Source organism: Lepidochelys kempii, chromosome 1 (assembly GCF_965140285.1).
Source record: "Lepidochelys kempii isolate rLepKem1 chromosome 1, rLepKem1.hap1, whole genome shotgun sequence".
NCBI lineage: Eukaryota > Metazoa > Chordata > Testudines > Cheloniidae > Lepidochelys > Lepidochelys kempii.
This window is the reverse complement of record NC_136380.1, coordinates 230,102,416-230,128,833: the sequence shown is the minus strand read 5'-3', so window position 1 is coordinate 230,128,833 and position 26,418 is coordinate 230,102,416. Positions and strand designations below refer to the sequence as shown.

General features: G+C 40.9%; 1 protein-coding gene across 4 annotated transcripts in view; it reads right to left on the bottom strand.

The window, feature by feature from the left end:
- SCUBE1 (signal peptide, CUB domain and EGF like domain containing 1) overlaps positions 1-26,418 on the bottom strand; it is a 297,458-nt gene that overhangs the window by 179,321 nt on the left and 91,719 nt on the right. The window lies entirely within an intron of this gene.

Sequence of the window (26,418 nt, the reverse complement as noted above, 5' to 3'; positions counted from 1 at the left end):
TGAGGTGAATACTACTCACATATGCTTTATCCTATGCAATGTATTATTATACTCCTGTACTGTCTCATAAATCAGGAATAGCTGTTGGGTTAAATCCTTCCCTTTGTTGCCTGGGTGCTTGAAAAATGGGATGGAAGGGAACAAATAGAGCCCCTTGAGTTCCCTTTCAAGGAGCAAGGCTGGCTCTCTCCACAGCTCTGAAGAGTGCACGAGGGGAGAGGGATAGCTAAGGTACTGGTTAACAACAACATGCCTGTGGGTGCTCAGTCTGCAGTAAAGCCAATGTGTCCAGTTCCTAGCTGACTAGTGCATATTCCATTATTAGAAACAATTGCTAGCCAGGACCACATGCTGCTTCTCTAAACAGGAGCAGACAGCAAGTTCCTCTGGTGCACCATGAGGAATCCTGCCACTGCAATCATAATTTCTGTAACAGAGGACACAGTGGTTACCATCCCTGCTTCCTGCTACTTTATCAGCCAGTTCCGGTTTTATAGCCTAGCCACTTTACCATCATTTACATTGACAAGCCATTGAAATCAGCCGAGTTGTGAACATGATTCCAAGAGCAGAACTGGATCCTTCATGTTTCATTTAATTTTGAAAATGCATTTCTGTTGTTTGATATTTTGCTTTCAGCTCTCATAAGTGAATTCTCCTGAAGTATCAAAGTTCTGGAGAATCTCTTTTCCCCAAACCTCCCTAAAGACCCATGAGGAAAAATCATCTTGTGGTTAAGACCATAGGATAGTGGTCAGGAGGCCTGTGTTCTGTCCCTGGCTATCCCAGAGATTTTTTGGCTGTTTCAGTTCCTTATCTCTAAAAGAGGGATACTATTTCCTTTGTCTCTCTTGTGTATTTAGATTGCAAGTTCCTTAGGACAGGCACGGTTTTTTATGCATGTACAACATATGCATAATGGGGCTAGCATAATGGGGCTCCAATAGGACCTCTAGTGCAACTGTAATAGAAATTAATTATAATTCTCCCACCTGTAGTACCACTAAGGCTGCTTAAATGTATTTGTCTGGCCACAGTATCTGCTGCAAAGTCAGTGCATTGCAATAGAGATTTCAGCCCCTTGTACTCTAGTTAGCACAGCAAAGAACCCTTTTAAGCAGTCTTTGTGGTATAAACAGAAAATAGCATCACCTTGTTCAGTGCCAGCTCCTTTACTGAAATATTCATCACCTATGTGATAGTTATGTGTCTTTCCGAAGTGCAAAATACACAGGCTTTTCAAATGGAGACTCACTATGTTCCATGTTCAAAGCTACATGAAGCAGCATGGATTATTAGCTTGCAGAGATAAAACTGTAATAGATTTTAAAGACATTGCATATTTTTGGTATAATTATGTGTAAACCTTTAAAAAAGAGAGTTAAGTACACCACAGATATGAACATCATTAAATTTAGCAGTGTTAACTATAAATCCAGATCTGATCTTTAATTTTGCAAATAGCCCATAACTTTATAGTGGATTTAAACAAAAGGAGGATCTAAGACACCTCTACCCCGATATAACACGAATTCAGATATAATGCGGTAAAGCAGCCCTCTGGGGGGCGGGGATGCGCGCTCCGGCAGATCAGCACGTAGGCACGTCTGGCTCCGACACGCTGCTCTGAGTGGTGTGTTAAGGGTGCCAGGTCGGGGCCGAGGGTTTGGATAAGGGGCAGAGGGTCTCGGGGGTGGTCAGGGGAGAGGGAGCGTGGGGGGGTTGGATGGTTTGGAGGTTCTGGGCGCGGGGCGGTCAGGGGATGGGGGCATTGGATAGGGTGTGGGAGTCCTGGGGGGCCTGTCAGGGGGCGGAGGGGGTGGATAGGGGTCGGGGCACTCAGGGAACAAGGAGCAGGGGGGTTGGGTCCTGGAGGCGATTAGGGAAGATGGGGTCTTTGGAGGGGGCGGTCAGGGGACAAGGAGCAGGGGGGCAGTTAGGGGACAAAGAGTGGGGGCGGGGTTGGATGGGTCGGGGGTTCTGAGGGGTCAGTCAGGGGGCAGGAAGTGACAATTAATAATGGAAATGCTTGAGGCCAAACCAAGTTCCATATAACGCAGTTTCACCTATAACGCGGTAAGATTTTACTGCATTATATTGAGGTAGAGGTGTACATTGTGAAGTACTGTAAATAATTTTTAAAACACATTAGCCGGTGGTAGTGCAAATGAATGAACACATTATATTTGTCATTTTAAAAATTGTGTTTATTTACTTACTTACAACAGAGCTCCTCCTAAACAGTGCCACTTGCAAGAGTTCTCTAGGTAGCTTGTGTGCTGCTACACGAAATATCTGCAGAGATGAGCTGATATGGTTTGAATGGATACATTTTTAAATAAGCTAAGCATACGACCACATAGCCACTCTTGAAAATGCAGCTGGGAAGCAAACTTTATGTGCAGGACTTCAGAACACAGGGCTTAGCTCAAGTATGACATTCAACTACGTCTTACTTTGCCACTGTGTCCCCATAAACAAGGTGGGCTTATCTTGATAGTGTCAATATCAACGTGTCACTTGCCTAGCTCCTGATCTCTGCTAGCTGTTCTGCTTCCTTCAGTGGTGCAGTAGGTAAGGATATAGCATCTAAATGGTCACTAAATTGAGACTGAAGCATCACTTTCAGATGTACTGCACCTTTTGGGAAGGGGTACTATTAGGAGGGCAGTATTTCAGATACAGGAAGGCAGAAGAGCATTAAACCTGCAGGTAGCTGTCATTCTAGCATTTGCACATCTCAAGAAAAATGTGATGACAATGATGATTTGCCTAACATACAAAAATGTGCTGTGTACCTCAGAAAACACAAGGTGACAGACCCCTGCTGAAAGCGTTTACAATCTAAGGGTGAAATCCTGGCCCCACTGAAGTCAATTGGAATTTTGCCATCAGGATTTTACTCTGAAGCTTAGAGAAAGCTCAACGAGGAAGACAGTAACAATAAAAAGGGTGGGGACAGACTCAGATGGGAGTGGGGGCGGGGGGAGAGAATCACAGGAAGAAAGTGATTTTACTTGGCTAAGTATTCTTAACATTTCAGGCGGGTTTTTTTAAATGCACGCTTTAACCAAATTATACCAAAACAAAACATGCCCATTGCCCCTTGAACCATGGCTAATAACTACAGACATTCAAGAGCTTCAGATCATGTTTTGGGGATGTGCTTAGTTCAAATGAATATTTTTTGTCTTTCAGATAAACTATTTTTAATAATACAAAACAAAGTTTACTCTGGGTATTACTCTGTAGAGGCAGACTTCTGCTCTCACTGAAGTCAATGGCAAAAATCTCATTGATTTTATTGGAAGCAGAATTTAACCCAATGACTGAACAAGCAAACAGACTACAGTTTAAACAGTCCATTTTACACTTTGAGTGTGAGGAAACAGTTTTAAGCATAAATCAATTTCCAGTACTAATGGCAGGTAAGTAATGGAGTTCAGATCCAGAATAAGCTCTGAATCAAAACTTTCTCAATGTTCAAAGGTGTTCAGATGTGGTGTCTTGGTTCTCAATGAGAGAAACTCAAATTGTGAAGTTCAGGTCAGGATCAGAACTCTTCCGAAGACAAGAAGAGTCTGGTTGGATCTGGTGTTCCATTTTGGGTTCATAATTAATTTGACACATTAGTGGAACTTTGGTGTTTGTAAATACCCCAAACTAGTAAAGACCATGCAACAGTGGGCAAAACAATTAATGTGAAAATTAAAACTGCTGTTTATTCTCAAAAATATTCTTTTGATTTACTTAAAAATCTAAACTTTGCTCCTCCTGCCTCTTTTCACTTCTCTTCTCCCCCACTGGCTTGCAGACTTCTCCAGGGTTCTATGGAGAAATTTACACATTCCCTTAAATAAAAAGAGTTTACTGAACTTAAATTGGCAAGGAATTCATTTGTATGTATTTATTTTTACTTTAAAGATTAGTAAGTAGTACCTAGAACCAGGGACAACAACTATTTTTTTAATAATTAAATTAAATTAGTAGTTCCCATACAATTGCATTTTTTCTTTCCATTGTATTTTTTCCTTTCAAATGTTCAATTATCCAATCTAAAAATTCCTAAAAACTACATTTGCGACAGGAAAAGGGAAAACTTGAAATGAGTAAAAATCTTAAGACTTCACATGGTTTTTGTGTTAATTTATTTATTTTACAATATCCTACTCAGTGACCATTTAAAAAACCCATGTTTCTTTCAGTCCTCCCAGTCTTGCTGGATATGACGTTCAGTGTTAGTTAAGAAGTATTAGAGAGATGCATCATCTCCAACTAATATGACAAAATACAGCACGTCTAGATTTCAACTCCTAAAAAGACAATGACTAGCTTCACACAGAACCATACAAATACCATTTTAACTGAAATCTCTCCATCTCTCCTACTTTTAAGATCTGAAAGGTACCAAGCTACGAATTTCCATGAGGACTTTGCAAAACAGTGTTTTGTTAGTGCCCTTCTGTCAGTCTTTGTCTTTCTCTCTCCTCCTTTCACTCTTATCCAGTCTTGTTCTTTACAGTGATACATAGTAGCAATTTAATATCATCTGAAGGAAGCAATATTCTTGAAGTGAGCATAAGAGTTGGAGACATTTCAGCTCAGTCTAGATCTGGCATGACTGTTTTTCAAACGACACATTTATTAAAAACTTTCTATCTGCAATTGTGTCTGCCCTCAGAAAGAAAACAGAAGAGTTCCATTTGTACAATAATAAAATGTCAATTTATACCTGAAGAAAACAAATGATCCAATGCAGAGTTACAAAGAGTAATCTGAAAACTAATTTCTGATTTTCGGATTCAGATGATGAACAGTGAACAGTTCTCTCATGGAGGGTTTGTATTTTATTATTGTATTACAGCTGTCAATCAAAAAGATGCCTTATCCCATTCCTAGTTTGACATTTAAAAGATGAACAAAGAGCCAGACCGGAATAGCAAAGTGGAGTGGGCTGAGGCAGGAGGTGAAATTAAATACCAAGACTTGTGAATCTGACCCATGCCCTTCCTAGCTTGTGGAAAAGTCATGAACAACTGGTGCCACTCCTCACCAAAATAGCCAGTGTATCATGCAGAGAAGGAATCTCCTCTTTCTCTTTCAAACATACAGTAGTCTGACCAACACAGAAGAAACTCACCCTAGAAACACTGGATCTAGCCAACTACTTCCCAACTACTCCCATTTCTGAGCAAACCCACAGAAAACCTAGCCAAAGGCCAACTACTGTCTCATCTAATTGCAGCTAGTATTTTAGACTTGGCACAATCTGGACTCAGCCCAGGACGTGGAACTGAGACTGCTTTAGTGGCCATGATGGATTATTTCCTCCTGTCAATGGATAGAGGGCAGACAAGACAACCATTGTCATCCTTCTGGATCTCTCTGCAAACCTGCCCTCTGCTCTCTGGCTTTCTATAGATTTTAAAATCACTTTCAAAGTCTTGGTCCTTATATCGAAGGAACTCCATGGTCTGGGCCCAGGATATCTAAAAGAGCAACTAAAGCCGCAGGAAGAAGACCATGACAACTCCACTCCTTTGGCACAATGGAATTCTCAACAATAAGAGTAAAGCTTGCCTGTGTGGGAGACAGAGCTTTCTTCAGGGTTGGTCTGAGACTGTGGCATGAACTCCCCTGCAAACTAAGGACTACTACAAACCTTACCTCCATCCACTCCAAGTGCAAGGTGCATTTCTTTGACCTCGCCTCCTCTAATATAAGCACATAGCAGTGTGTGTTTATATATTGTTATATATAAACCCTATCAAAACAAGACACTCCACTACACATGCTTTTCCTGGAGAGGATGAGAGAACAAACAATATATGAAAGATGTTAGTCACTTCTGGAAGACACTCTATACTATAGTGATGAGTAAAGTTTAAGAACCTATCCAGAATAAAATAGGTACTAAAATGGGTTAATGAACTTGGCTTTCACCTCTGGAGATATGGCTTCTCATCCTGGGTCAAGTTCCAGAATGAGGTCTTTCCTCCAGTTCCTGATGCTGGGGAATACCATCCACGTCACAAAAACACTACAGACATTTTACCATGATTGACAGTCTGTGCTCAGAAGAGGCTTCAGGACTATAACAACAGGGATATTGTTACAGCTCAGAGCTGAGAAGCTTTGGAAGCTCTCCAGTGTGCTCTCTTCACAGATAAGAAGATCTTCAAGATCTGCCTGTTCACAGTACTTTTCCTTCATTACCCCCATACTACCCCAAACATAGGATTCAGATGATCAAAGCAAATCAGTACAACTTTTGATGGCATATCAACTACGAATTGGGAAATGGAGGGATGAAGCCTAGACAAAAGAACAACCAAGGAAAGCTAAGATTATCACACGAATCACTCACTACTGGACACTCTTAGACCCTCACTCTTGGCTTATACTCATAAGTCAGTAGCAGAACACTGATTTTGATTGAAAGAGAACGGGAAAGAAAGTGAAACTAAGTTAGTAAAAGCAATGAGGCACCACAGGAGGGTGCTGCATACAGTAACTGTACAGCTCACAGCAGGAACAATTGAGACCAACCCGTTTCTATGCTCTCTGTGGAGCTTTAATGCAGAAAGTAGAAATTTTCCTTCATAGCATCAGAGAGCGAAATGATCTACATGGAAGCAGAGCCATGCCAACCAAAAAGGAGAAAGATTCACTAGTGTTGCTGTGTGTGAAGGGAGGAGCAAGGTACCGATGACACTATCAAACTAGACGCTGTTGAGAGTACAACAAGGTTTCAGAATTAGCTCAACAACTGATTGATTCTATAAAGAGTTTACTATATAAGTATCACTGCAGAATGCTCTGTGACAGTGGGTCACTTTCCTTTATCCCAGAGGTTGTGCTTTGCATGCTTTGTGTGTGTATAGTCTGTAGAGGACCATGGGATTCTTTGGAATAAAGTACCCCCCCCAACACACACACACTTAATATGTATAGATATATTTTATATATGGACACACTTGTGAGTAGACTGCAAGACATACAGCAGTTACTGTATATGGTATAATGCAAATACTGTTACCTCCATTTTCTTAGGCTGTTTTGAGCAATTAATATTTTAAAAATATTTTTCAACCACTGCTCCCCCAGACCTTTCACTAACAGAGTCAGATCCTGTTCCTATGCAGAAACAGATAGGGAGGGGCTAGGAAACTCTGCAAGAAGAATCTTATAGGATTTCTCCAACTTCTCCATTCCCCTATAGAATAAACCAGGGCTCGGCACACAAACCCATGGAGCTTGTGGGCTCAGGATCCCTGCCAGGGAAGCTTTCAAGCAAAGATCCTAAGGAAACAATCCTTGAATTTCTTCTTTCTGACCATCACCTTATTCCCTTTAACATCTCCCCTGCCCATTCTTCCAGCCATTTTCAGAACCCTAAACCATCAACATTTGGCTTCTCTGTCAGGAGCAGGGGGCTCAGAGCTTCACTCTCCATTAGTTCCCTCTTTGACTCCTTTAACTCCACTCTCTCCTTTACCTTGCATTCCTCTGCCCCACTGCCCTCTTTTCCACTGACCACAGGCCTTGCGAATTTCTTCCACTTCATCCTTGCCTCCTTCAGTAATGCCATCTTTTTCAAATAACAGCACTACTGCTCCTTCCTTATCGACTCCCATACCTACAAATTAATACCTATTTGTCACCTTCACCTTCTTATGTCCCTCTCCTCTTTCCTTGTCCCTCTGTGTCAAGGAACTTGAGAATTTCAAGAAATTCAATTATCCCCCGGCCTCTTATAGTATAGCATCTTCCTTTACATATCACCAACTCTGAGGTTTCTTGGGTACTCTCCCTTGTAGTCCTTCCCATTTATCCATCTGATCACATTCCCTCCTACATGTTTTCCCCCATTGGTCCTCATGGCTCTCTCAATCTCTCCCTATTATCTAGCTCCTTTCTTTTGTACATGCATGTCCTGTCCTCAATATTACTGTTACGATTTATTATGTTTCCAGTAGTATCCATAGCCTGCTCTGCAAAAGAAGGCACAGCCCTCATCCCAAAGTGCTTATATAAATACAGACATAGAAGACAGGCAGAGAGTGTACGTCTACACTGACACCACAGGGGACAACTGCAGCTCAAGTAGACGTATCTGAACTAACTTTAATCTAGCTAGCTCGGATCCTGGATCAGTGAAGCTATGGCAGTATGCGCTGTACATGTCCTCCCAGAGAAATGGAGGGTAGGGATAAAAGGTTCCAAGCAGCTAGCCTGGTGATGACTGGCCATATCCTGATAATACAAAGTTTTAATGACATAACAGTGTTTACTTTCTCATATAAGAAGCATAGACATAAAAAATGCCTGAGCTATACCTGTCTCTACAACAACCATCCCATCTAACTTCCACTCTTCACTTCTATGTATCTTGATAAAGCTTTTTACAATTGCGGAGCTGGTTTCCCCTCGTCCAATCCTTCCTGAATCTACTGCACTGAAATGGCACCCACCCAAGTTTCAAATGACCTCTTCCTGAAAATCCCAAGATCTTCACTCTGTCCTCAATCTTTCAACTTTCTACAGCCTTTGACACCATTTATCACCCTATTCTCCTTGGCTTACCCTGGAGTTTTGTGGCTCTGCCGTTGGTCTTTCTCCTATCTATCCAACTTCTCTTTCAGCATCTGCTTCTCCTCCTCTCTCTAAACAGATATCTCTGGGAGCCCCACAGGGATATGTTACCTTTTCTTTTCCCTCTACACTTTATCCCTGGGTGACCCTATCTGCTGATACAGCTTTGGAGCTCTTCTCTATACCAGTGACTCTCACATAAACACCCCCAGTCCTGCCCTGCTCCCTTCCATCCAGCCCCTCTTACCCCTGTTTCATCTTAGATGACCTGCTGCCAGCTAAGGCTTAAATATGGCTGAAGTTGAGCTACTTATATTCTCCTTAAACCCCCTTATCCTTCTTTTGTCCATTGCTGTTGGTAAAATGAGCCTTCACCTTCAGTATTTAAAGTAGATTAAAATAAGCACGGGAGCTAACAAGTTTTGTCTTTATGTTTGGTGCTATTTTCTTACATCATGTGGTTACAGAATGCACTGATGGGTTGAGAACGGGAAAAAGAAGAAAAAAATAGTATTCAAATGGTGTTCAAGTCCCAAAGCAGGACCACACCCAGCCATGCGAGAGAGAGTATGTGCATGTGAGCACACAGACAGGCACCTATGTACTCATGCTTACAGTTCCAAGAGCAGTTTTAGCAACTAAACAACAATAATCCCTCCCCTTCTAAATTTTCATAGAAATGTCAGAGATGGTCTAGGTATACTTTGTCCTGCCACGGGGCAGGGGGCTGGGCTAAATGACCTCTAGAGCTCCCTTTCAGCCCTACATTTCTTTGATTCTATGATTTTTTCCCAGTGAATTATGGAAAAAAATGTCTGTCCTTCAGGGCACATGGGAGAATTGTGGGAAGGCACTGGAGGACTGTCAGCACTTGAATGGTTTAGCCTGTGTCCTCACGCCAGTTGGAACATTCCTGACAAAATGAAACGTTGAAATATGCTGTTTTGCTGAAGCCAAAATATTTCTCAGAGATGTACTGGTTTTGACAATGTTTTTATAGCCTGGTAATTAGGGCACTGGCCTGGGATGTGACAGACCCAGGTTTAGAGTGATCTGGGATAAAAACTCCAATCTGATTTAGGCACTACAGGGATTTGATCCTAAGTCTCTCACATCCTAGGTCAGTGACCTACCTGCCAGGAGGGACACTGACACAGCTACAACCGAAAACAGAATTATGTCAAAATGTCTGTTTTAGTGAAAACATTTGAAAGATTTCATTTTTGTTCCAATGAGAAACAAAATCAAATTTCAAAACCCGGAAAGCTGTCACAAAATGAACTTGTCATCTCGAGTACCAATCTATCTGGGGTAAGTGACTGGTCTCTTGGAACTGGAAGCAACCTAAATGTGATGTGATCTTTGGTGTAAGAGACCATTTATCACTAAGTCCAGTTTGTCTGGGTGGCAAGATAGACTGGAGACGCTAAGGGGACTATCTCTGACTCCATGGTAAGTCTGCTATAAAGATCCAGGAGTTCACATTTGGTACTGGTTTGGTGAAATCTAATTATAGAACACACCAGCAGTTTGCGGTGTCTGCCCTGTTTGCTGATGCTCTGCCATGAGATAGGCACTCACATTTGTGAGCCACTCCAAATAGTGTGAAACCCTCAACAGAGGTAATTACAATCTGCCTGTATATATTCTCTTTGCAATTTCAGCTGGATATTGTACTCTTTCCTTCCTAATGTACAAGTGGTACATGGTGCTGCTGTGCATAGCTAAACCATTGTTCTATTTGACCTCAAGAGGTCATTGTATTTCAGTGGTGGAGGAAAAGATTCCTGTGCGTAGTTCACATATAAAAGTTTATTAAGGGCCTGATCCTAAGAGTTGCTGAGCTGCTGCAATGCCTACTGGAAGTAAATGTGAGTTGCAGCTACTCAGCACCACTTAGGATAGGATCAAGTATATAAAGAGCTCTGGGATCCTTCAGGATGAAAGGTGCTATATAAAAATGTAAGATAATTATTGCAGAGGCACCAAAGCAAGCAGACAAGACATACCACTGACATTTAAAATACTTACTGTTCTACCAGTCTGTGTAGGAATTCTAAGTTAATGTGTCTAAGTGTGGGAGACGGCACCAAGATGCGAGATGGAAAAAGACTTGGCAGCCCAGAAAATTATGTCAATAAACAATGTGGGACGGATCCAGCAACAGTGCACTCCGGAGTGCTGGGAACCCAGGTACTAACCTCTTTTGGCAGAGCAAGGCCTTGGTTTGAGAAAGCCACCAAATTTAAACAGCGAGTGTTGATAAAGATTAAAAGGGGAAACATTTAAAAAAGAGGACTAGAAATAATTTAGTGAAAGTAGAACTCAGACACTTGCTGCCTCATGAGCAGCATGGCCAAGTCCCTGTGCTCCTGTGGATTGAAAGTTCAACCATAAAGGAGAAAATTTGCCAGGGAGTTCTCCTCTGTTTCCAATGCTACAGCAAGGAATTATGCAACAGATAACCATGAGTTCTGTAAGAAAAGGGCCCAGTATTTCTCATGGTGAAAAGTCAAACTATATTGAATGTCTCACCCCTCCCACCCTTTTGGTCATCTGGCATCTAAATCCAAATTCTAACACTGCCTAATACGAGACACGAAGAAATGTACCCACAAACTGTCATCTTAACATATCAGTGTCCAGGCTGGGAAGGGAGCACGGAGACAGTGGACACCAGAAACATTTCTTCACTGAAGGAAAGAGATGATCAAAAGGCTATTTTAAGGGAATGATAGAGTTAAAGTCACTAACCAAGAGGGCAATTGTCAATTTCACCATAAAGAAACTATGCCATTTGTCATCCTGCTCATGCATTCTATACAAATGCTGGAAATATTAAACACCTGGAAAAGAGGAAAGAGAATGCTCTACTCTGGTATGTATGTTAATTCATTACTGCACTATGGCTCCAATCCAAGAAAACACTTAATCACTTGCTTAACCTTAAGCCTATGGGTAGTCCCAATGACAAAGGCCTGAAAGGTTGGCTGTGCATTAAAGTAAAACATAATGTGGCTACAAAACTCTCCCCTGCCTTCAAAAAAACCCCTTCAGAAACCAAAAAATAAAATGTTATTGATTCCCTTCAGAATTTCTCTCTCTCTCTGCAATTTGCAATCTCTGCAGATTACTTAAATACAAAGGTTTTCTTTTTCTTTTACAGTGAAATAAGCTACAGCCCTTTGGAGATGGAATATGTTATTCGGTTTTCTTGTGAGAAAGAATTTGAATAAAATGCCAGCTTGAGGCAGGTAGGAAGCCTAACACACACAAATCAAATTTCAGGGCTCAAGTCAGAGCGATAATGATAACGTTTGGTGGGAGCATGGCGAAAGGAGAGTGATTTATAGTAATCTAAAAGGCCTTTTGAAGGCAGAGTTGGGGGAGCAGTGACAGGTGCTGCAGAAAAAGACAGATGCAGAGAGGAGAAATCAAACATGTTGCCATGTGCCAGAAGTTGCCTGTTATCAAGAACTGTCCAGACAGTATGGCAAGCAAAAATATTTCAGTGGGTATCAGACTTCCAAAACTTCACTGTTAGAGCAAGCAAGTTAATGAGAAGTGCATTTTTAAGGCAGTTATATTTTAGCTTTAACTTATTTGGGTATTTACCTTCATCAAAATAACCCTCTTGCCTCTGTTCCCCTCATGCCTTGTCCCCCTCTCTCTCACACTCACAGAGCCTTCAGGTGTTTAAGTCTTCCTATGAGACATCAAATTCCACCTTATCCCTCCCACAAAGGGTTGATTTTTTCAGGGGCACCCCATACCATGTCTCAGGTGGAAGCATCTTTATCAGGAGATCCCAGATTATTAATCGTTTAGGTCCAAATTCTAGCACTCTTACTCACACTGAGTACCACCTTAATCTGCAAGTAGTCCCTTAGAAATCGATGAGACTACTTGCCAAGTACTACACTGTGTGAGTAAGAGAGAAGAACCTGGCTCTCTTATAACACTGTAAAGTTGCATGGAACATTATACTCATAGTAAGAAACGTCCCCTGTACAATCTTGACTAAATCACTGTACAACCCTAATGTTCTTGTTCTTTCTCTATGTATTGAGATTTACTTGATGCTGGGTAGATGAGGAAGATCTGGTTATTTAGACTACAAACCCAACTTCTTTGGTGCCAGAATTTTTTTAAATGACTATCTCAGCACCTGCTTATTTCTGTGGCACCCTGCGTATTTATTGTTATACTTGAATAACTATCATTAGTGGTGTTTTAATCATGGGATTGCACTGCAAGTATAAGTTTCAGTAAGGAGTTGTTTTATAACCTAATGATCATATATCAGTTTTTCATTGGCATCTTTTGGCCTCTCTCTCACACTCTTTCTATTGTAGAGCACCAAAAGACACCTTTGTCCTACAGATTACTGCAAAGGATCACAAGGACCATCACCCCCAACAGAGATTTGCTACTGTGGTCCAGATATTAACTGCTCTCAACATCTATAATTCTTCATGACCATGACTGAATCTGGTATTTCCTTAAAATATCAGCTTCTATTCCAGCATAGAATTATTAGAGATGCTGCCTTTCCCCTGCCATTAGAAAACTAGGTGACAAAGGGCCATGGTTATAATTGTCCCAGGAAGTTACATGGCTTTTCAGTAGTGATGTTCTCCCCTTTATTCTTTCTTCCTCTTAACCTCTTATCTTTATAGTCTTGCTAAATTGTGGTTACATTGAAGTTTACTCCCCTCTCCAAAATTCTCACCATACTCGTTTAAAACTTAAATGGTTTGTAGTCTGGCTCTTCTCCAACTGGGACTTTTTGACAAAGAGGAGAGATGGCCTAGTGGTCACAACACTGAAATAGGAATCAGGAGATTCGAGTTCAGTTTTTAGCCCTGTCACAAACTTCCTGCGGGACTCAGGAAAGTCACTTAGGTCCAGATCCTCAAAGGTATCGATGGGTGTTAGGCACCTAAATACCTTTGAGGATTTGGGCCTTAATCTCTCTGTGTTTCACTTCTTCATCTGTAAAATGGAGATAATATTTCCTTTCTCCTACTTTTTGTCAGTCTTGTCTATTTAGAATGTAAGCTCTTCAGGTCAGGGACTGTCTCATACAGTGTGTTTATACAGCACCTAGCATAATGGGGCCTGATCTTGGCTAGGACCTCTAGGTGCTGTAATACAAATAATACTGTAATACCAATAAATAATAATTTTAATTGCATTTAGTTTAGTTTTGCATTCTGTTGTTGTATTAGCTTTTGACAGATGTTCTTCGTCTCTTATGGGCCTGTCCAACTCCCAGAAAGATCAATGGGAGTATACAGACTTTAATGGGAGTTTAATTGGGCCTTAAATCATGTCTCCACTTCAGCCAGAACACTACAGTGTGGGAAGTTAGGGGAAGCATTCTGAAGACCTGGGTTCAAGTTCTCATGCTTTATCAACGCGATCTTATTTCGTAGGCGCCGAAAAAAATAAGTGAGTGCTTAGCACCCACCGGCATCCAACTCCCCTCTCCCCACAGAGCCTCCTGTCCTCTGGTGGTCCCGCCAATCAACTCCTCTTCCTTCCTCCCAGCGTCTTCTGCCCACTGTGATCAGCTGTTTCGCAGCATGCAGGAGGTACTGGGGGGATGGATGGAGGAGCAGGGATGCAGCGTGCCCAAGGGAGGGGGCGGGAAGTGTCGGGGCTGGGATTGGGGCAGGGGTGGGAAGAGGTGGGTTGGGGGCAGTGGCTTGAAGGAAGGGGGCAGGGCCGGGAGCTGAGCGGGTGGTTGAGTACCTCCAGGAAGCCGGTGCCCGTGTCTTATTTCATCCTAACTCCCACTTATGCACCTAACAATTGGCATTCTGTGCTCACAAAACAGGCTGAAAGGTGAACACACAGGATAAATGAGGATGAAGATGAACTGGCAGAACTGCACAGGGAAGATTGCACAGCACCTGCATGTGGTAGACCTGGCTCACAGTAGTCCCTCACTTTCATGAGCTCTGCATAAAGAAATAAAGGAAAAAAGAGCCATGCAACATAACAAAAACTTAGAGTGCAGTAATCATCAGAACAGTCACATGCACAAAGCCTGATTACTACACATACCATGTCTAATACTTCACTATTTACCCAGTTTATTGGCAAAACCAATGGCCTGATTTACAGAGGTGCTGACCTCACAGCTTCCACTGAAGTCAACTGGGAGCTGGGGTGCTCAGAAAATAAGACCATAAGTTTTTACCATTGTCAATAATGTGCAATCAATATTGTTGTGCAAGGATGATGCTGGAAAAAGGGAAAAAATGTTGTTCTTGATATGTAACTCTGCCTCATTCATGTAACATTAACATAATCACCAGTTCAGCTCTGATTCTGGAGACGACTGTTGGCAACATCTGGGATGTTACACAAAGAAAGAAAGAAAATCATACTGCATGTTTTTCTCTGACATCAGGTTATGGTGGCAAGTGGGAAAATCTAGTAAATGTCATCTGGAAGTCACTGGGGAGGATAGATTTGGAACACTAAGATGTCATTTTAATAGAGCCATTTTTCAGACCATAATCACACTTGTGACTTTGACATGCCATGACTGATATAGCTCAGCACAGGAGTATCCCAATACAGTGAGTTATACCAGAAACTAGAATAAAATGATGTCTTTATAGGTGTTTTTATAGGAAATGAAGAAACAAAGCAAGTCTAGCTACACTTGAAAAGATTCTAATCATGTGATATAAAAATAAACCTTAAGCCCTTAAATCCAGAATGGAAAAATATCTCTAAAACTTTAAGATTATATTTTAAAAGAATCATTAACAAAAGAATGCCACATACAGTCACAACTTATACAACTCACAGCCAGCTTTGGTGTGACTCAAAGCTGGATTAAAAACTGGACCCGCAGTATGGAGAATATGAAAGCTTCTTTGATTGCTTGATATCAGAGAGAACACTGTAACAGATTCTGTCACACTGTGGGTATGGACATGTCTACATTTCATCTGGGAATGGGCTTCCCAGCCCGGGATTCACAGACTTGTGCAAGTGGGGTTTGCACTAGCATTCTAAAAATATCTGGGTAGACATTGTGGCTAGGGCTGGAGCACAGGCTCTAAGCCTGGGGAGTTGGGGGTGGGCTTCAGAGTCCAAACTCCAGCCCCAGTGTCTACATAGCTATTTTAGAGCATTGGTGTGAGCTCGACTAGCATGAGTGTGTGGACCCAGGCTGAGAGGGGTCACTCTCAGACGCAGTGTAGACATACCCTAAAGAGAGCAGCAAACAAAGAAAATACAAAGTTTCCCGCTCCCACTAAAGCTCTGCTTTACTGTCTCTCTCCTTTTTTTAATCTATGTACTCAGAATATCTATTGTTAGTCTTTTATTTTATTGCTGCAGTTTGTGTTCTACTCTCTTTCAGGGTTTTTCCATATAGCATTCCACTGAGTTCCTGAAGTCCTCTAGATTCATTCAGAATTCACGAGGCAGACAACTATTCAACTTCTTTAAGACATAGCTCAAAATTGATAGTTAACTATCTCCTTTTGTGAACTCTTGTAAGATTCCATGGAGCAAGGTATCTCAGTTGAGGGTAGCTGAAAATGAACTGTATCTTAGCCAAATGCCAAAAAGATATGCTGATATCTAGGTACCAAACCTTTTCTGAAGTATTTATGGGTAAACAAATTATTCAGCATAAAAGACAGAGACCTAGATTAGCTAGGAAAGTATTTGCTCCCCAAATCCTGTTCTCAGGCAGTTGATTACAGGATTCTTTAATGATATGTTTTCAAAACCTCAATTACAGCAGCATAATCAAGTGTCCATTAGAGAAGCATTTAGGCCAAATTATAGCTCTTCCTGTGGAAGATGAGTGGAGGGCTCTGGAAGCATTATGTCTGGGGAAGCCAGGAGCAGGTACCTGCCTCACTCATAAGAACAGGGGTAGTCAGTGTCACTTCCTGTTCAGCTTGAAAGTTTGTCATTAAGTAGAGTTGACTGCAAAATGGAGGGTTTTTCCTGAAAAATTTTTTTTTGACTTTTTGGAAAACAAATGAAAACCAACCAACCAACCCACCCCCTGCCCCCTGTGACATTTTGGCCAAAAATTGAACTAGTTTGATTCGGAAATGCTCCCATTCTCTACATGCCCATCTCCCTGGTTGGTCTATGTATCCCACGATGCATCACCTCCCCTCTTCAAGATGGGAGACTATGGGGCATCATACAAATCACATGGCCGTGAGACATCGTGGGAGATGAAATCTGGCTGAGGAGCCCTGCTCAGAGACGAGAAAGGGGACATGAGGCAATCAAACTACAACTCCCATGAGGCACAACGGTGGTATAGCCAAATCAAAATACTTCAGTGTTTTGGTGTTCAATTGCTTGACTAAAAATAAAAAATATTGTACAAAGCAAATAATTTTCATGAAAAAATTCATGTAGTCAAAAACCCAATTTTCCCTTGAAAAAAAGTTGTAATGGAAATTTTTTGACCTGACTTTCATTCAGTGGCATGGGTGTGCACTTCATCCCACACAGACATGTCACTTCAGGGTCTGTGCACACTGAAAGCAATACTGACTGGCCTCCTTTCCTACAGTCTTAGGGCCTAATCCTGCAATGTGTTGAGATCCCTCAACCCCCGATAATTTCAATATGAGTTAAGGTTGCTCAACATCTCCAGAAATTGTTCATCATTTGGAAGGACTGAACCCACAGTAAACAAGCACACAAATTTGGAGGGGGAGAAAGGAAGAGAAAGGTGTGGGAATAGGGCTCTTTGCACCATCACCCCTCCAGCTAGAGTGAGTGATAGTCTCTGGAAGTGATGGTGAAGGAGTTGAGAGCACATATGGTGTTCTCATACATCCTCTCATTTGAGGGCAAGGCCCAAGTAGGGAGAGACAGATCCTGGAGATGAATGCACAGCTGGTGTCAATGGGAGGGCTTTGGCTTCCTCAACCATGGGATGCTGTTCTGTAAAGGAGGGCTGCTGGGAACAGATGGGGTCCACCTGACCAAGAAGGGGAAGAACATTTTTGTGCACCGATTCACCAACCTCATGTAATATGGCAATAGGTGCACTGACTCACCAACCAAAAATAGTAAGGCAATAGGAGGGCTTTCAACTACATTCAAAGGGGGCAAGTACTAAAACCACACAGGCAAGCATAAAAAACCTTAACAGAAGGCTAGATGTTCAGAGGGACATGGAAAATTACAAAAGGGTCATAAGAGCAACAAGAGTGAAATCAGTGGGGAAATCTGCTCAACATCTTAGATGTAAAAAGAAAAGGAGTACTTGTGGCACCTTAGAGACTAACTAATTTATTTGAGCATAAGCTTTTGTGAACTACAGCTCACTAAAAGCTTATGCTCAAATAAATTGGTTAGTCTCTAAGATGCCAGAAGTACTCCTTTTCTTTTTGCGAATACAGACTAACACGGCTGTTACTCTGAAACCTACCTTAGATGTATACACACAAATGCAAGGAGCATGGGAATAAACCAGAAGACCTGGAAGAATTAGTACATAAACTAAAATATGACTTTGTCAAGGTTCCTCCCCCACTCTGAACTCTAGGGTACAGATGTGGGGACCTGCATGAAAAAAACCTCCTAAGCTTATCTTTACCAGCTTAGGTCAAAACTTCCCCAAGGTACAAAATTTTCCCCCGTTGTCCTTGGACTGGCCGCTACCACCACCAAACTAATACTGGTTACTGGGGAAGAGCTGTTTGGATGCGTCCTTCCCCCCAAAATACTTCCCAAAACCTTGCACCCCACTTCCTGGACAAGGTTTGGTAAAAAGCCTCACCAATTTGCCTAGGTGACTACAGACCCAGACCCTTGGATCTTAAGAACAATGAACAATCCTCCCAACACTTGCACCCCCCCTTTCCTGGGAAATGTTGGATAAAAAGCCTCACCAATTTGCATAGGTGACCACAGACCCAAACCCTTGGATCTGAGAACAATGAAAAAGCATTCAGTGTTTTACAAGAAGACTTTTAATAAAAAATAGACGTAAATAGAAATAAAGAAATCCCCCCTGTAAAATCAGGATGGTAGATATCTTACAGGGTAATTAGATTCAAAAACATAGAGAACCCCTCTAGGCAAAACCTTAAGTTACAAAAAAGATACACAGACAGAAATAGTTATTCTATTCAGCACAATTCTTTTCTCAGCCATTTAAAGAAATCATAATCTAACACATACCTAGCTAGATTACTTACTAAAAGTTCTAAGACTCCATTCCTGTTCTGTCCCTGGCAAGACCAGCATACAGACAGACACAGACCCTTTGTTTCTCTCCATCCTCCCAGCTTTTGAAAGTATCTTGTCTCCTCATTGGTCATTTTGGTCAGGTGCCAGCGAGGTTACTTTTAGCTTCTTAACCCTTTACAGGTGAGAGGAGCTTTCCCCTGGCCAGGAGGGATTTCAAAGGGGTTTACCCTTCCCTTTATATTTATGACAGACTTAATTGACATAACTGAGACTTGCTGGGGTAAATCTGATGACTGCAATATTGGTACAGAGGGGTATAGCTTGTTCAGGAAGGACAAGCAGGAAAAAAAGAGAAGAGGTGTTGCATTATACATCAAGAATATATACACTTGTTCTGAGGTCCAGATGGAGGTGAGAGGCAGACCAGTTGAAAGTATCTCAGTAAATACAAACGGGGGAAAAGATGGGGTGATGTAGTTGTAGGGTTCTATGATAGATCACCAAACAGGAAAAGGAAGTATATGAGACATGTCTAAAACAAATAACAGAAATATCCAAAACACAAGACCGGATAGTAATGGGGGACTTTAACTACCCAGACATCTATTGGAAAAGTAATATGGCAAAACATAAAATGTCCAGTAAGTTCTTGAAACGTATTAGAGACAATTTTTTGTTTCTGAAAGTGGAGGAAATAACCAGAGAGACAGCCATTTCCAACTTGATTCTGACTAACAAGGAGTAATTGGTTGCACATCTGAAGGTAGAAGGCAGCTTGAGTGAAAGTGATCATGAAATGCTAGGCTGCATGATTACAAAGAAAGGAAGGAGTGAGAGCAGCAGCAGAATAAGGACAATGGATTTCAAAAAGCAAACTTTAACAAACTCAGATAACTGGTAGTTCAGATCCAATGGGAAGAAAATGTAAAGGAAAAGGGAGTTCAGGAGACCTGGTAGTTTCTCCAGGAGACAATATTAAAGGCACAAATGCAAACTATCCCAAAGCAAAGAAAAGACAGGAAGAATAATAAGAGTCTAATATGGCTGCATCAAGAGGTGCTTTACCGACCTGAAAATCAAAAAGAAATCCTACAAAGATTGAAAACATGGACAAACTGCTAATGATGAGTACAAAAGAATAGTACAGGCGTATAGAGACAAAAATCAGAAAGGCTTAGGCATAAAATGAGTTACATCTAGAAACGGACATAAAAGGAAACAAGAAGAAGTTCTTCAATTACATTAAGAGCAAGAGAAAGATGAAGGGAAATATAGGTCTGCTACTTAGTGGGATAGGAGAGCTAATAAATGATAACATCAAGAAAGGTGAGACATTTAATGCCTATTTTGCTTCTGTATAAATACTCAATACAATTAATATTAACACGGGGGAAGGAATAAAAGCCAAAATAGGGACAGAATACGTTAAAGAACATTAGGTAAGTTAGATGTATTCAAGGTGTCAGGGCTTGATGAAATTTATTCTAGGGCAGTAGTTCTTAACCTTTACTGCAGCCTGCACCCCTTGGGTTCTCAAAATATGTTCTCGCACCCCTTATCAAAAATTGTTTAAGTAGGTCAGTTCTTTAAACCTAGATATATTTTTTGTTTGTATATTACAGTAATCGTTAAAAATGTATAATGTTAATAAATACATATGTTTGATGAAACAAAGTAGTTGTACTTATGTGCCTGCGCTTCATTTGTGTTTTCGATGTTTTACCTTCTAAAAAAATCTGGCACATCTCGCACCCCCAGAAAGGGCATCTCGCACCCCAGGGGGGGTGTGCACCCAGGGCCGGCTCTAGGTTTTTTGCCACCCCAAGCCAAGCAAGCAAACAAAACAAACAAACAAAAGAAAAAGGGTGGCCGTTCTTGCTTTGCTAGTGCCTAGAGCTGGTCACTGTTCTAGGGTATTGGCTTCTTCAGCACTGCTATCCATTATCTTTGAGAACTCATGGAAGACATATGAGGTCCCAGAGGAACCAGGGAATTATATATAGATGAGTCAGCCTAACTTTGATACTATTCAATGTTTTCATTAATGACTTGGATTATGGAGTGGAGAGTATGAATATAAAATTTATGGATGATGCCAAGCTGGGAGAGGTTCCAAGCACTTTGGAGGACAGGATTAGAATTCAAAATGACTGACAAATTACAGGATTGGTCTGAAATCAACAAGATGAAATTCCAGTATGTTCTACAGTTAGGATGGAAAAATCAAATGCACATCTACAAAATGGGGAATAATGAGTAAATGATAGTACTGCAGAAAAGGATCTGAGGGCTACAGTAGATCACAAACAAAATATGAATTAACAATGTGATTCAAAAAAGGCTAATATCCTTCAGGGATCTATTAACATGAGTCTCAGATGTAAGACATAAGAAGCAATTGTTCCACTGTACTCAGCACTGATGAGGCATCAGCTGGAGTTCTGTGACCAATTCTGATGCCACACTTTAGGAAAGATGTAGACAAACTGGAGAGAGTACAGAAATTCCATTTTGTGGAAGAGTTCAAATTTTGGTTTTGCTCCAATTAGGAACAACCCCTCCAAAACTTTAACATTCTCTATAAAATTTAAAAAAAGAGGTTGATTAAAATGTTTCATTTTGATTTTGACATTTTATTTTATGTTAAAATCTAATACAAAAATTTAAGAAATTGAAATGAAATGAAAAGTAGATTTGACAGTAAAAATCAGAATGTTTTATTCTGATGTCAACATGAGACTTTCAACATCGTTAGGACTTCTTTTTTCCTCAAGCTAAATTTCAGCAAAATTGACATGATTTCACAAAGCTTTTTGATTTAGACTGAACTACATTCTCTGAATGAAAATTTGTCAAAGTTTTTCTGACCAGCTCCGATTCTCAGTTCTGCCACAGACTTCCTGTGTGACCATGGGCAAGACAATTAACATTTCTCTCTCTAATTTACATGGTCTATAAAATGGGAGATAATACTCCCTATCTTGTAGATGTATTATGACATTTAGGTGGAATTTGTAAAGTACTTTGATGTCATCGGATGAAAGCTGGTATCAGAAGTGCAAATAATTAGCAGAATAGTACTTTGATAGGCAGATCTACTTTACCTTTTGTCAAGAATGCACATTGTAGAATAAATTTGTATTGCTACCTCTCCCAACTTTGTACTTGTAACATTCCATATAAATGTCAGTTTAAATAAATGATTCTTATTACATAAAATATTAATATGGTAACACTGATTATGTGAACATTTGACAAAAATTTTCTCTTTGGAAAGGAGAAGTATGTTTTCTTGGTCTTGACTTGTTTAATACTTTACAGTTTGATGTGGATTGGGGATTGCAGCTATAGCATTATCCCCAGTCCATATTACCTGTTGGGGGAAAAACTGCCAAGACTTGTAAATTGCCCTTGTAACTTGATGCTTGCAGCACATTGTACTAGGTTATATTGGGTTACCTTACTTCTGCTATGATTTAATCAAATATAAATGCACTGGAAAGCTTATAAAGGGGGTACTGTAGATCATGGAGAGGGGAAGGGGTGTTTTTCCCTAGGTAGATGTGTTATGTTGGAGCAGTGGAGGAAACATATTTTCGACAACTACCTATGGGTAGATGAGTGTTGTTGTTGCTGTGTTCTTCCCAGGATAGTAAAGATACAAGGTGGGTGAGGTAATCTCTTATCTGACCATTTGCTGTTGGTGAGAGAGACAAACTTTTGAGCTTACATAGAGCTCTTCTTCAGGTCACCTTGTCTCTCTATGAATAAACAAGTCTTTTGAAGCTGTACAATCAGAAGTAGCAAGGGCACATATTATTGACTACATCAGCTTATTCTTGTTAGTGAGGGTGAAATTAGTTTAGAAAAGAATTAACCTGGACCTTTGACCAGAACTCAGACAATATAGGAAACTTCTCTCCATTATTTTTCATGTGTGCCCAAGTATTTCTGGATTCTAGACAGAAGCAAAAAAGCTTAAATTCCATAAGAGGGTCTTTTCTCTCTACGTCTCTTGCCTAAGCAACAGATTAGTACTGGAATCTCCTAAAAAAGCCCATTTCCTTGAGACTGAGTCCAATTTTTGAGCAAGCAGGAGAGGATAAGACATCTTTACTGCCCAGAAAACATTAAGATGAATAAGATAACAGAGTGTGCAGTTATTCAGGTTAATGCTCATCGCTAGGATGGATGGATGATGGCCTGAAAAGAGATACTGTTATTCATAGGTGCCAACTTACCTAGTTGCTGGGGGTGCTCGACCCCCACTCTGCCCCAGGCCCCACTCCACTCCTTCCTCCAAGCCGCTTCCCCTCCCAACTCTTCCAGTCCCTGCTGTGCCCCCAGGCTCTAGCTCTGACCCAGACTCCGTGTCCCTGGTTCACGACTCCTGTTCCAACCACTAGACCTGACCACCACTGCTCTGACCACCTATGACCTGGTCCATGAAACTGCCATGGTCAGTAGAGAAGAGGAATGTAGCCTGTGCATTCGTCTGTGGCTAATTCAGCTACCTAGTGAAAAATTTAGGGAAAGAAAAACTTGTAAGGGCCACAGTGAATGCTGTAGATGATTTCAACAAGAATTGAAGGAGCTGAATATCTTTCAGGTGGTGTTCAGAGCATCATGGGATTGGGCCTGAATAGTATTTCCCATCAATTTATCCCTCCATCCATTTGAGATACACACCACAATGTATAACACATACAGTATATTTAATATTGTTCTCATTTTGTTACGGTTATGAATGTGAATTTCTTCCAGAGTATTTTAGCTTTGCGTGTCCCCAGATCTTTCTCACCTGAAGTTTCAGTCTGCTGCATTTTAAAAACACTCCAGTTCTTTTATTTTTTATAATGTTGCTGTATTCTGAGCAGACAGTATGAACAAAATATTGGTACACTTCCAGTATTATTGAATGATTGAGTGTGAAGGCCTCCTTTGCATATTTTCTTTTTTAAAAGGTACTGCTTTTCAGTGTGTTTCCCCAATCATGCATACAGTTTTTGATTCTCATCAGTGCTGCTAGTCAGTCAAGAGCTGAGCTACAAACCATTCATTGCATTCTGTGTCACACAGGTGTGGAGAGATTTTTTATTTGACTTACAAATTCCCTTCTCTTTCTGGTGAGCAGTCTGCTTGTCATGCTGCGGCTTGGTGTTTTAAACACCTGCTCTTTCCATGACACACTTCTTGGTATTTCCAGCTTTGTGATTTCCGACAGACTCTTTCCTGTCAGTTCCATCCTCCACCCTGGCAAAATGAACTTGCCTATTGCAACCACAAGAGATAACTACTGTACCTCTAAATGACTTCAGGTTTTGGTTCATTGAGAGAGGAGAAAAGTATATTCTACTCTTCCTTTTAGATTTTATTTAATTTTACAATCATAGAATCATAGGACTGGAAGGGACCGCAAGTGGTCATCTAATCCAGTACCCTGTAGTTATGGCAGGACTAAGTATTATCTAGACCATTCCTTACAGATGTTTGTCTAACCTGCTCTTAAAAATCTCCAATGATGGAGATTCCACAACCTCCCTAGGCAATTTATTCCAGTGGTTAATCACCCTGACAATTAGGAAGATATTCCTAATGTCCAACCTGAGCCACCTTTGCTGCAATTTAAGCCCATTGCTTCTTGTCCTACCCTCAGAGGTTAAGAACAATAATTTTTCTCCCTCCTCCTTGTAACAAACTTTTATGTACTTGAAAACTGTTATGTCCCCTCTCAGTTTTCTCTTCTCCAAACTAAACAAACCCAGTTTTTTCAGTCTTCCTCACAGGTCATGTTTTCTAGACCTTTAATCATTTTTGTTGCTCTTTTCTGGACTTTCTCCAATTTGTCCACATCTTTTCTGAAATGCGGGTCCCAAAACTGGACACAATACTCCAGTTGAGGCATAATCAATGGAGAGTAGAGCGGAAGAATCACTTCTCATGTCTTGCTTACCACACTCCTATTAATACATCCCAGAATGATGTTTGCTTTTTTTTTTTTTTTTTGCAATAGTATTACACGGTTGATTTATATTTAGCTTGTGGTCCACTATGACCCTCAGATCCCTTTCCACAGTACTCCTTCCTAGGCAGTCATTTCCCATTTTGTATGTGTGCAAGCAATGGTTCCTTTCTAAGTGCATTTGATCTTATTGAATTTCATCCAATTTACTTCAGACCATTTCTCCAGATCGTTTTGAGCTTTAACCCTATCCTCTGTAGCACTTGCAACCCCTCCCACCTTGGTATCATCTGCAAACTTTATAAGGGTACTCTCTATGCCATTATCTAAATCATTGATGAAGATATTGAACAGACCTGGACCCGGAACTGATCCCTGTTGGACTGCATTTGATATGCCCTTCCAGCATCACTGTGAACCACTGATAACTACTCTCTGGGAACGATCTTCCAACCAGTTATGCACCTACCTTATAGCAGCTCCATCTAGGTTGTATTTCCCTAGTTTGTTTATGAGAAGGTCATGTGAGACAATATCAAAAGCCTTACTAAACTCAAGATATACCATGTCTACTGCGCCCGCCCCAGCCACAAGGCTTCTTATTCTGCCAAAGAAAGCAATTAGTTTGGTTTGACATGATTTTTTCTTGACAAATCCATGCTGCTTGTTACTTGTCACTTTATCTTCTAAGGACTTGTCTTCACTACCAAGCTAAATCAGCGCCAATGTGATCGATGCAGCAACCGCGATTTAGTGCATCTGGTGAAGACCCATTACCTCAACAGGAAAGCGCTCACCTGTAGACATAATTACTCCACCTCAATGAGAGGTGGAAGCTATGTCAGTGGGAGAGCTTCTTCCACCAACACAGTACAGTGTAGAAACTGCTTTGAGTCGATGTAAGTTACATCGCTCAGGGAGGTGGTTTTTTCACTTTGAGCATTGTAACTTACATTGACTTAAGTGGTAGTGTAGACAAGAGAAGTTTGCAAACTGATTGTTTAATTATTTTCTCCTTTATCTTTCTAGGTACTGAAGTTAAGATGACTGGTTTGTAATTCCCCAGGTTGTTCTTATTTCCATTTTTATAGATGGGCACTATATTTACCCTTTTCCAGTCTTCTGGAATCGCTCCTGTTTTGCATGACTTTTCAAAGATAATCGCTAATGGCTCAGATATCTCCTCAGTCAGCTCCTTGAATATTCCAGGATGTATTTCATCAGGCCCTGCTGACTTGAAGACATCTAACCTGTCTAAGTAATTTTTAACTTGTTCTTTCCTTATCTTAGCCTCTGATCCTATCTCATTTTCACTGGCATTCACAATGTTACACGTGCAATCACTACTAACCTTTCTGGTAAAAACTGAAACAAAAAAGTCATTTAGCACTTCTGCCATTTCCACATTTTCTGTTATTGTTCCTCCCTCTCACCCCACATTGAGTCTTGTTCAAGTATCCATCTGCCTTGATTACTGTTCCAGTCAATCACGGAATATATGTAAGTTAGACTTTTGGCACGCTGACTTCTTGCCAGCTGAGGATTGCAGGCAGTATATTTAACATCCTCTTTAACCTCATTGAAAAAAAGTTTTTGTAATTCTCAGAAGGCCCCTAAAATTCTGGAGTGCTTTGCAAGCCAGCTTCTATAGAGTGCAC